Source organism: Glycine soja, chromosome 5, assembly GCF_004193775.1.
Source record: "Glycine soja cultivar W05 chromosome 5, ASM419377v2, whole genome shotgun sequence".
Lineage (NCBI taxonomy): Eukaryota > Viridiplantae > Streptophyta > Magnoliopsida > Fabales > Fabaceae > Glycine > Glycine soja.
Genome location: NC_041006.1, coordinates 10377803 through 10390370, shown reverse-complemented (window position 1 = coordinate 10390370; position 12568 = coordinate 10377803).

Sequence of the window (12568 nt, the reverse complement as noted above, 5' to 3'; positions counted from 1 at the left end):
TGTTTCATAAAACTCAAAGTCCTATGCTTTTTGTTTCATGAGACTCATTTTTCCTGCCGTTGAACTCAAAGTTCTTTACTTTGTTGGTACACCAAATTCTTTTTTTCCCAAAGATTCTTCATTCTCATGTTGTGCTCTTTCAAATAATCATCCGAACAAAATTATGTAGAAGCAAGCTTCATGATGATGAATCAAGATTGATTCAAGTTGTTTTGATGATAACAAAGATGATGACAAAAAGCCCAAGAAAATGATTTCAAGATTGAGTCAAGAACAATTCAAGAATCAAGAGAAATTTGATTTCAAGATTCAAGAAAAGATGAATTCAAGTTTCAAGAGAAGAAATCAAGAAGACTTCACAAGGGAAGTATTAAAAAGATTTTTCAAAAAACAAACATAGCACAATTTTGTTTTTCAAAAGAGTTTTCTCAAAATTTTCTAAGTTACCAAAGTTTTTACTCTTTGGTAATCGATTACCAGATTCCTGTAATCGATTACCAGTGGCAAAGTTTGTTTTTCAAAAGCTTTCAACTAAATTTACAACGTTCCAATTAATTTCAAAATGGTGTAATCGATTACAAGATATTGGTAATCGATTACTAGTGTGTTTGAACGTTGAAATTCAAATTCATTTGTGAAGAGTCACATCCTTTCATAAAAAGCCTTGTGTAATCGATTACAAGGATTTGGTAATCGATTACCAGTGACAAGTTTTGAACAAAAATCAAAAGATGTAACTCTTCCAATGGTTTTCAGATTTTTCTAAAGGTTATAACTCTTCCAATGGTTTTCTTGACCAGACTTGAAGAGTCTATAAAAGCAAGATCTTGATTTGCATTTGAACAACACTTACAACCTTTACAAACAACTTTTCCACATATTCTTTGAATCTCTTTGAACTTATTCTTCTTTCTTCTTCCTTTACCAAAAGCTTTCAAAAGTTTTCTGGTTTTCCAAACCTTGAAAACAAAAGTGTGCTATTCATCTTTTTCATTCTCTTCTCCCTTTGCCAAAAAGAATTCACCAAGGACTAACCGCCTGAATTATTTTGGTGTCTCTCTTCTTCCTTTTCCAAAAGAATGAAGGACTAACCGCCTGAATTCTTTTGTGTCTTCCTTCTCCCTTGTCAAAGAATTCATAACGACACAGTCTAAGAATTCTTTTGATTCTTCCCTTTCCCATAAACAAAAGATTTCAAAGGACTAACTGTCTGAGAATTCTTTTGTTTCCCCCTTCACAAAGTTTCGAAGGACTAACCGCCTGAGAACTTTGTCTTAACACATTGGAGGGTACATCCTTTGTGGTAAGAGTAGAGGGTACATCTACTTGGGTTGTTGTAACTGAGAACAAGAGAGAGTACATCTCTTGTGGATCAGTTCTAGTGGAGGGTACATCCACTAGGTTGTTCAAATAGAACAAGGGAGGATAAATCACTTGTGGATCTTTGCTTGTAAAGGATTTTACAAGGTTGAAAAGAAATCTCAAGGACCGCAGGTCGCTTGGGGACTAGATGTAGGCACGGGTTGTTGCCGAACCAGTATAAAACTCTTGTGTTTGTCTTCTTCTTCCATACACTCTTTAATTTACGCTGTGCACTTTAATTACCGCTTTTACTTTTGGTTAAGTTTATATTTATGTTCTTTACTTTCTTAACAACATAGTAAAAGCCTAAGAAAGGTAAATTTTAATTAGTAAAGGTCTAGTAATAATTAATTCAACCCCCCTTCTTAATTATTCCGAGGCCACTTGATCCAACAAATTAATATCTTTGTCTTTACTTATCTTTCACTTTCAATAAAAGATAAGTAAAGAGAGACAACTGTCAGATGCTAATTCTGTTCGGACCCAAAAAAAACAAACAAAAAGAAGAAAACAAAAAAAATAAAAATGAAGGATAAAAAAGAGAAAAGAAAACGCACAAAAAATGAAAAAAGAAGAAAAAAATAAATAATAAAAAAAGAGTAAAAAAACAACTTAAAAAGAAAGTAAAAGAGAATGATAATAAAAAAAGAGAAAAAGTAAAAAGTAAAAAGAAATAGAAAGAAAAGCAACGTAAAAAAATGCAATGAAAAGAGAAGAAAAAAAATGAAAAAAAAGTAAAAAAAAAAAAATGTCTGTCGTCGTCGTTGTCATGCCACCACCGGCCCCATGGCGGCCTGGCGTCGCTAGACTTTGCACCAGTGGTGCCATGGGCAACACGCCACCCTCCATGGTGGTTTTCGTGTTGGCCACACCATTTTTTGGGCGAGACAACTAGGGTTTTCCAACCCTGTTGCGTTATCGCAGGTTGGGTCGGGTCACCCTGACCCAATTCCAACCCAACCCTAAAAACAACACACACAAAAACGTAAACAAAAAATATAAAAAAAAAAAAAACAACAACAATAAGAATTGCTTTTTACACTCCATTTGTCAATACATGCACCCCTTTTCCGTTTTTGGGCCTAGCCCTTTTTCCAAAACCTGAAATAAAATGGAAGCATTATTTACACCATGGTTTTCATACACATACTCATTTTTGTTTTGGGCCTAACCCATTTTGCCAAAATCTAAATAAAATAGAAATGTTATTTACACCCTGTCTTTCATGCATGTACCCCTTTTTCATTTTGGGTCTAGCCCATTTTTGTGGAGTCTAAAATAAAATGATAACTACTCTTTACACTAACATTTTCAATGCACCTGCTTTCATTTTGGGCCTTGCCCATTTTCTTGTGAAGTGAAGTTGTTCCTTTATATAGGCACCCTGTCACTTAGGATGGTGACTAGGCCCGCCGTGTCAACACTCTGTAAGTGTTTATTAAATCAAAATCAACCCTTTGACTTTGACAAAAATAATAATAATAAATAATAATTATAAACATTAGTGAATAGCTCTTTATTTTATTGCATTTATTTATTGTCTCTATCGTTTATTCTTCAATGTGATTTTATTTTTATTATTACCTTGTTAGTTAGTTTTATTAATATTATATTGTAAATATCACGCTATTCATCTTATTTTTCCTACATTTCAATCCTACATCCTTAATTACTAAGTGTACTCCCCACTTCTATTTTATCATTTTCTATTTTCGTTCTATTTATTTGATTTCCTAGCACTATGTCAATTATTTATTTATTTTGCAAATCCGCATTAGCATTCCTTAGTACTCATTTACGTTTTGTGCACTCCATGCTGGGTCTCCGACACTCTTGGTGGTGTTTCAACAATGTGTGAGTAAATTTTATGAATGACATGTTGGGTCTATGACATACTTGAGTTTACAAAGTTTACCACAAAACTAAAGTCTTTTCTAAAAATGGTAACATTCTCAAATAAATAATCCCTCAATGTTGCACGCACTCCATGCTGGGTCTCTAACTTGCTTGGTTGTGTTTCAATAGAGTGTGAGTAAATTTTGTGAATATCATATTGGATCTCCGACTTGCTTGACTTCACAAAGTTTACCACAAAACCAAAATCTTTCAAAAAAAGAGAATAAAATAAAATCAGCCCAACATGCAATCGCTTTTTTACAAAAAAAACTACGTAAAGTCTAATTTCCTCATTGCACTTGGGGATATGTAGGAGCGAGGGCAAATCCCTTGTTGACAAAAAAAAACTAAAAGAATAAAATCCTTTTTTTAAAATAAAATAAAAAATTGATTTCCTTTTCTAAAAAAATATAATATAATGAAATATAATTCATGTTTTCAAGGCAAGATAAATAATTAAAAGTCACTTTATTTTTAACCCACTCGATTAAAAGTTGACGTCCTCACAATGGGTGCATGGGATGCTAACACCTTCCCCGCGCGTAAACAACTCCCAAATCTTTTTTCTCAAATCGTAGACAATTCCTTATCCTTTTTTGATTTTTCAGACGTTTTCCTTAAGTAAACATTGGGGACAACTCCTCAAGTTTTCCTTTTTTGGGAAACAATTTATTTATTTATCTGATAATTTTATTTCGTCATCCCATCATGGTCCACATTGCAAGAATTTAAGTAGGTGATAAAGCAACCTTTTAATCATGCGGTGCATGTCATTTCACTGAGTAACAAAGTAACATTTTTTGTGTCATGTCAATGAGTAATAAAGCAACCTTTTTTTCATTCGGTATTGTCATTTCAATGAGTAATAAAACAACCTTAATCAATTGATAAAGGAACCTTTTACTCAAACAATACATTTAATTTTAGTAACCTTTTAGTAATAAAATAATATTATCATTTTAATGGGTGTACATACCAAAATCTAGAGCTGACCCATGTCAGGGTGGACGTGGCCAAGAGGGGCTCCATGATCTTGCACGTCAAACTGTGAGCACCCTTTGTTGGGAGGGCGAGAGGGGGACCGGTAAAACAAAGGACTCCGATGCTCAACTAAGTACATGAGTTATATGAGAATGGTAGATGAAAAGAGTGAGATAGAACTTGGTTCTTATAGAGTGAAGTAGGAGCTTCGGATTCTTGTTTGTAGGGGCTGTTACGGTGGTGTAAAAATCATTGCAGATAATTGCTAGCTTGTAGATAATAACTAGTAGATAATTATAGCTTATAGATAATGTGTATCTTACAGATAATTGACTACCTGTCACTTGATATGGAAGTTGCAACAATATCATTAATATTCAAATAATGAAGTGCTTAGAGATAACCTGTCGATCTAGAAGCCCGGCTACTAAGGGTGATACGTTTGTGCTCTTGGGCCAGGGCTGACATGGAGGGTTGACGTGTGTATTGGAGTGCTATGTAGCTTGCCACATCCACTTTGTGAGCCCTAGATAGTACATAAGCCCCCAAGCTCAGACAAGTGTTGGCCAGTATTGAGGGTGGTAACCTCGACAGGTGTGAGAATTGCAGGTCTGTTAAGCTTGTCAAGCCCCCTAGCCTGGGCAGGTGTTGTCCGGGATGCATTTGCTAAGTTGTCCAAGGTGGATGCACATTTTGTTTTGTAGGCAAAGTCAGACGTGTTAGGTGAGGGGAGTCTCTGTATTTGACAATTCTACCTTTTTCTGACTATTGGAGAATGCATTGAAGATAGGCGTTTCATTTTGTCTTTTGTTGTGGGCAAGTGCAGCGCACACGCGTTACTCTTGCATACGTGTCACTCATGGAGTACGTATGTATAGGAGACGCGATATGTGAATGAGTGGGGCTGCATTATGGTGCAAAATTTTAGGGTGCCATTTAAGCTCCCGCCAGTTATCGAAGAGTTGTGCCTCCATTTAAATAGAGTGTACATTTGATTTTTTTTATCACCGTCACTTTCAAATTTTTTCTTTCTTTTCTGAAATCTCCTTACATTTTGCTTACGGTCTCTACAATTTCTCTTTCTCTTGTGATTGTCTTCCTCGCTCTTAAGGTACACCCTCTTCCACAGTGTCTTTCATTTCCAACTCTGCCAAGGGCATAGGCGGTAGTGACCCTGGGGTTTCGATTCAGCAACCCCTGGTGAACTGGGGGGGTCTGGAGGAGGAGACTTGCCATGGGACTTCTAACAGTGAGTCCACTTCCTCGAAGAGGATAGTGGGCGAGCGTATGTTGGAGGAGGTACTTATCGCCTCCGTTGCAGGGTGCAACCTTTTGCTGCCTCTTTGGATAGTAACCCATTCTGGTCACGGTGATCCTTCCCCCTTCTACTTCTAGGGGAGAGAGAAGGACTGGTGGTGGGGACGTTAAGGCTTCCCCCCGTGTACGGCATAACCATAGTGTTGGATCGCCCTCATCCCCTTCTATCGTCATTGGCTATGAGTGGGTATGGGACAATGTGTTGAAATATCGGTCCTCCATTACCTCCATGGAGAACGTTGCTACTTTGCAACCTCAACTAAGGTTAGCAAACCCCGAGGACTCCAGCAGGATAACCGTCCAGGCTTACAGGAGTGACGATTTCCCTTTTTTGAGGGTGGTGTCAGGTAATCTGCCTTTCTTTTTCATGTACAAATGTCTCTTTGAGGTTTTGGGTTTTCTTCTCCCCTTGAACTCTTTTCAATGTACTATGCTTGAGCACTTAAATGTGGTACTTTCTCAGCTTCATGCCAATAGTTAGGCTATGGTGAGGGCCTTTGAGGTCCTGTGCCCTTTCTTCAACATACGGCCCAGTGTGCTGATATTTTTGTATTTTTTTCCAAATGAAATTGATTGGCAAGATAGGTTGGGACTCTTTGAATAGTGTGTCCCTCCATGAAGTTGTTCAAGTTTGACTCGAATGTTTTTTGTTGCTTCAAGGACTGTTTCTTCAAGGTCATAGCTACTGACGTTATGGCTAATAGGTTGCCACTATTGTTCAACCAGGATGGGGAACCCCGCTTCCTGTTTTATTGGCAATCAAACGCTACTAGGTTCAAGTCTTTTGACAAGGATTTGTTGACCCTAGTGGAGAAGGTTGACAAGGCTATCTTAGAGCAACTACCACCTCGTCGGATGCATAGGACATTTTGTCTCTTCATTCGGCAGACGATCCTCTCGCTGCCTTGGACGGTAAAATATTTTTCCTTGTCTTCCTTTGTGTCTAATGTTGACCTAAATTAACACTTTTTTCTTGGCTAGGGCCGCCCCTCTAGTTCATAGGGTTCACCTTCAACTCCATCGGTCGTCCAAGCTACTACTCCTGCTCCTACTATTGTTGTTGCTCATGCTCCTCCGACCCTTTCTTCCCTTCCTATTCTAGGGTTTATGCTTCTCTTGTTGTTGCGGTTATTATGTCAGTGTCTTTGATCGGTCATGTTGTGGCTCCTATGTCCACCATTGTTATGCCTTCTAAGAATTAGTGTGACGACCATGAGTGCTCCAGAAATGTCGCCTTCTTCTTTTTTAGCTCCGTTAGTTCCCTCCCCAACTATGTTGGCATCAGCATCGCCTTCCTCCTCTTTTCACCCTAGTGTTTCCTTAGATTACATCTACACTTCTCATTATACGGATTCACTATAGGGTATGGGTTATAAGCCAGAGCAGAAAACCCTTATTGGCTTTGTGTCTTCTTTTGATAAAAATCTTATTCAGTCAGTTGGGGTTCAGAATGCAACTGATTCTACAAAAGTCTTCCTCCAAAGAAGTCTGGTGATTCTGGAGGAAAATGGACAATGGTACCAGGAAGCTCTAAGCAAGGTGGCATCCTTAGAGGTTGAGATTGCCAAGTGGAGGACCACTACTCAGACTATTTGGAGAGTGGAGCATCCCAAGGTGGCCAACACCACTGTCTCCTTTTCCGAAGCTGTTAGGTCTAACCACTAGTTGTCGTCTATGGTTGGTGGTGTTCTTGCCAAGCTATTGCGCACTCAATGGTGACGAGCTGGCTGGGCACTGCAATGACTTGCTGAGGGAGAAGAATGAATTGGTGGACAAGATGGAGAGCACTACGTAGAAAAGATGAGCTTGCCAAGGTGGTTGCTGACCTCCAGGCCTGGTTGAGGGAGTCGGAGTCCAAGCTGGAGGAGTCTGAGCAGAGGGTGTCAAAGAAGAGAGAGGCCAACAAAGAGTTTGAAGAGGAGTTGTTGGTGTACAAGAAGGAAGCCATTGAGCAGCATGAAAAAGGCTTTCATAAGATCATCAGGCAAGCTAAGATCTTCGCCAAGGATCTTGACTTGGGTTTTTTTGACCCATTCAAGGATGTGAAGGATAGTGAACTGCTTGACAAAGAGGAAATAGATGCTATTATGAAGGAGGATGTTGGCGAAGACCAAGGTGATGGGACCATTGTTTAGGCTGCCCTTTCTTTATGTTCTTTCTTTACTAGATTTGGGTTGAAACGACTTTGTAATTTTGACAGTTATTCTTCTTTTATATTGCATTTGCTTTCCTTTGTTGATGAAATTATGCTTTGTTGTATGTCTTATATGTTGCCTTTTTTTATGCAATGCTCTGTTGCTTGTGGTAGTAAGGATAGGTCGCCTTGATAAGAGTGAAATATTGATGATGTAGGAAGCAGGACCTTGACAATCTTGTGTGAAATAGAGAACTAGATGACCTGCGATAATCTCAAGTTTAATTTCAACCTGGTTAAAGGTCTCATCAATCATCTGGTGACGCTTCCTTTCGCTTTACGGAGCTTCTCACCTAAGGTCGATGAGGACTTATTATGGTTGCCCCTTGGTTGAGGGGTCCTGCTAACAAGTCAAGTGGTACCTATTACTTGAGGACATATGATTTAATCTGAACCTTTGGCTATGCTTGTCATAGTTCCAAAGGAATGAGCTTACCAAGGGCAGGCCTTGGGTTTTTGTAGGAGTGTGTACCAAGGGCAGACCTTGGGTTTCTTTTAGGAATGCTTACCAAGGGTAGACCTTGGATTTTTTTGTGCTCCTACAAATTTGTATTCCTACACAAATAAAATTTAATAATAGGGAAACTTACAAGGGTAGACCAAGGACGTGTTTGTCCAGGGTTTTGGTGAGGCTCACCAAGGGTTGTCCTTGGGTTTGTCGAGCCTTTCAAGAAGTGAGACTCAACAAGGGCGGACCTTGGGTTTGATGAGCCTTTATAGAAGCGAGACCCACCAAGTGTGGACCTTGGGTTTGACGAGCCTTTGGAGATAAGAGACTCAGCAAGGGCAAACCTTGGGTTTGACGAGCCTTTGGAGAAGTGAGACTCACCAAGGGTAGACCTTGGGTTTGACAAGCCTTTGGAAATGCGACCAGGGACACGTCTGTCCTGGATTTTGTCGAGGCTTACCAAGGGCGGGCCTTGGGTTTAATAAACCTTTGTAGGGTCGACACAAGAAAATTATAAAAGGTGAAGGTAGGTAGAATTTTATTCAATGTATTCAATTGAGTAAAAGTTCCCTTTGTTCTCCAGATGCGCCTCGTTAAAACCTCTCAAGCCAAAACCCTAATTTTTCTCTTTCGGGACAAAGACTTAAGTAGGAAAATGAGTACAACACTCGGTCTTGTTGTGGTGTCAACTGAAATAGAACTTCAAATGGGTAGCATCCCATGTTCTTGGAATTGCTTTACCATCAGGTTCATGTAGCTTGTATGGTCCATTATCTAGGCTTGCTATGACCCTGAATGGGCCTTCCCAGTTGGGTCCAAGCTTTCCTGCTCGGGAATCTTTTCTAGCTTCACCTCATACTCGCCATATGAGGTTGTCAAGTTGAAAGGCTCGAGGCTAAACCTTTGTATTATACCTGCTTGATGCTTGGAGCTTAGTAGCCTCTTCTTTGATTCTATGGACTTTGTCTTTTGTTTCTAGTTATACCCTCATGTTTTCTTCATTTTTTTGTTCCTGAAACAATAGTCTTCATGTCAAAGGTTCCCAGACTTCAACAGGGATCATGGTGTTTGTGTCATATTTGAGTTGAAAAAGAGTTTCGTTGGTTTTTGTGTGGGGTGAATAGTGATAGGCACAGAGTACGCTAGGGAGTTCCTCCTTCCATAGACCCTTGGACTTGTTGAGTCTGGTGCACAAGGCCTTGAGGATAACTCTAGTTGCTTCCTCCACCTGATCATTGGTCTAGGGATGTCTGATAGAAGTCACGAGGTGTTTGACGCCTAGTCTCGTCATGCATTCTTCATAAGCCTGATCTTTAAATTGAGTACCATTGTCGGTGACAATGGCGCAGGGGAGGCCATATCTTCATATGAAGTGTTTCCAAGTGAATTTTTCTACCTTGTTGGCTGAGATTTCGTGTAACATCCTTGCCTCAATTCATTTCGATGACAACTAGTAAATATTTGACCGCTCCTAGGGCTTTTGGTAGTAGTCCCAATATGTCCATTCCCCGCATGGCAAAATGACAAGGGGAGCTCAAGCTATAGAGATTGTCATGAGGGGTACGTGTAACATCTACGAATTCTTGGCATTGCCTGCACCTTTTTGTGAAGTCGAGGGTGTTGGCCCTAAGTGTCGGCCAATAGTAGCTGGCACGCACCACTTTGGTTGCAAGGGAGCGTCCTCTAGTATAGAGACCGTAGATCACTTCATGAAGTTCTCGTATGACATAATTTGCTTGTTGGTTGTTCAGGCATTTGAGCAAGGGTGTTGTCAACCCTCTCTTGAATAACTTGCCATCAAGGATGACGTAGTAGCTGGCCTTTCATTTTAGGTGTCGGGGTTCATCCTCGTCTGGTAGCAACACCCCCTGAATTAGAAAATTCTTGTAGGAGGTCATGTAGTCTGGTTCCTCTTCTTTTCCTGCCATAACCTTCTTGGTGTCTATGGTGGAAGCTTGGAGTGTCTCTTGGATGTTGGTATTGAGATGCCTAGTCTTTTTTGTGATAGCCAACTTGGAGAACAGGTTTGCTCTGTGTTGCTCTCCCTGGGTATGTATTACATTGCAAAGCATTCAAAGTTGTCAATGAGAATTTGGACAATATGGTAGTACTTGAGTAGTACTATTTTCTTGGTCTGATATATGTTAGCAACTTGCCCTTGGACAAGCTGTGAGTCGGTGTAGCACCTTAGCTTCTTGGCCCTAACTTCTTTTGCTAGTTTTAGGCCTACTGTAAGTGTCTCGTACTCGGCTTGATTGTTTGAGGCTTTAAAGTTAAGCTTGAGACCTTGCCCTAAAGTGACGTTGTTAAGGCCTTTGAGGATAATACCTGCCCCACTTCCCTTCATGTAGGACGCACTGTCCATGTAGAGGTTCCACCAGTCTGGGGTGGTTTGGTCATTGCCAACAAATTTTGCGAGAAAATCTGTCATGAATTGTGTCTTCATGGGGTCTTGAGGTTCATACTGAAGATTAAACTCTGACACTTCTACGGACCATACTACCATCCTTCCTGTCAGTTCAGGCTTTCATAACACCTGCTTGATGGGGTAGTTCATCTTGACTACCACTTGGTAACTTTGAAAGTATGGTCTGAGGCGTCAAGCCAAGGTAATAAGTACCAGTACTACCTTCTTGATCATCTGGTATCGCTTCTCAACATCGTGAAGGATGCAGCTGGTGAAATAGATAGGAAGCTGGTGTTTCCCTTCCTTTTGTATGAGGGTTAAGCTAATGGCCTTGTCATCTACTGAGAGGTATATGAGTAGAGGTACTACTAGCTTGGATTGACATAGGACTGGAGATGTGGCAATTGTCTTCTTGAAGGACAAGAAGGCTTGTTCATAGGCTTCATCCCATAGGAATGGCTCAATTTTCCTTAGCATCTTGTAGAATGGCTACACTTTTTTGTGAGAGGAACCTGGACAAGGATGTTGGTTTACTATTCAGCTTCTAGACTTCCTGGATATTGGTAGGAGTGTGCATATCTAGCTTAATAGACTTTGTGATGACATTATAGCTTAATAGACTATCATTCTCCAACGATATTGTGAGGTCATCAATTAATGTTGATACATGATAGAGCAAAATAGATCTTTAAAAGACTAAACAAAAGAAAAAAGATTTACAGGATTAAATTCTAAAACACCTTTATTTATTGAGAACAAAAACTTATTTAAGTTATTGAATAATAATAAAAAGTATATTAAAAATGTGCATTAAGAGGTATATTGTTTTGTTAATAATTAATATTAATAATAGTTTTGTTTAAGACTTTTATGTTTGCTAAACTTTCCTAAAAAGATTAAGAGAAACTAGTTTCTTAAAGCAGTTATGATAATGTTTAATTTTAATTCACTATTGACATAAGATTTGCATTGTGTGGTTGTGGTTATGCCTTGTTTATATTCACGATTGTTTGAGGGGTGTTGCTAGGTGCACCCAGCAATTTTGCTGGTGCACCCAGCACTTAATGTAGAAAGACTTTATTACCCCTAACATTTTTTAAAAGGTTTTAGTGCACCCAACTTGTTTCTCTCTCCCACTTTTGGCATTCTTCTTCCTTTCTTCCTCACGCAGCTCTTGCTTCGTCTTCTTCTTTCTTTCTTTTTTTTCTGTCGTGGCATGCTTCTTCACCCAATGCATTCCTACGCTGTCATGGTGTGTTGGTCTACTTCTTGTTGAGGTCGCGTCCCGTGCTGTGTTCATGTTCTTCTTCTTCAGCTCGCGGCATTGTCGAGGTAAGCCACTCTCTTGTCGTTTGCGTTTCCATTGATGTTGTATGTTTGTGGTTGATCCGCGTATGCATAGCGTGAATGTAGTTGGTCCGCATTAGTGTGAGATGATCTGCATAGGTTGAAGCTTAATGCAGATCAAGATGATCCGTAGGCAGAATGCGAATGAAGTTCTACCGAAGGCTTCACGCGGATCAAGTTGATCCGCAGGATTAATGCGGATCAACTTGATCCGCGTGAAGACTTCATATCAACTAGATCCGCGTGAAGCGTTGAGAATATTTTTGAATTTTAAAAATTATCAATTAGGTTATATTTTATGAAAAATGATTTTTATTAAGATTTATGCTTATTTTTTAGGCATTTAGGCTTATGTGAAACACACACTAAGCTTGGTTTGTAATAGTAAAGCTTGTAATACTACAATACTCCTTAATGTTGTTTTTGTTGGTACTTCACATCCAGCATTCACTGTATAGAGCAACTTGTAACTTCCAAATTCATGTATTTAAGCATAGCTCCCATGCCATTCTAAGTTAGATAGCCAACAAACAAAGTTGAATGTGCTTTTACTCAATTAAGTTCCTTTATGGTTGCAAAGTTAATAGAACAATCCTCTTTATGGCCACTATCAAAC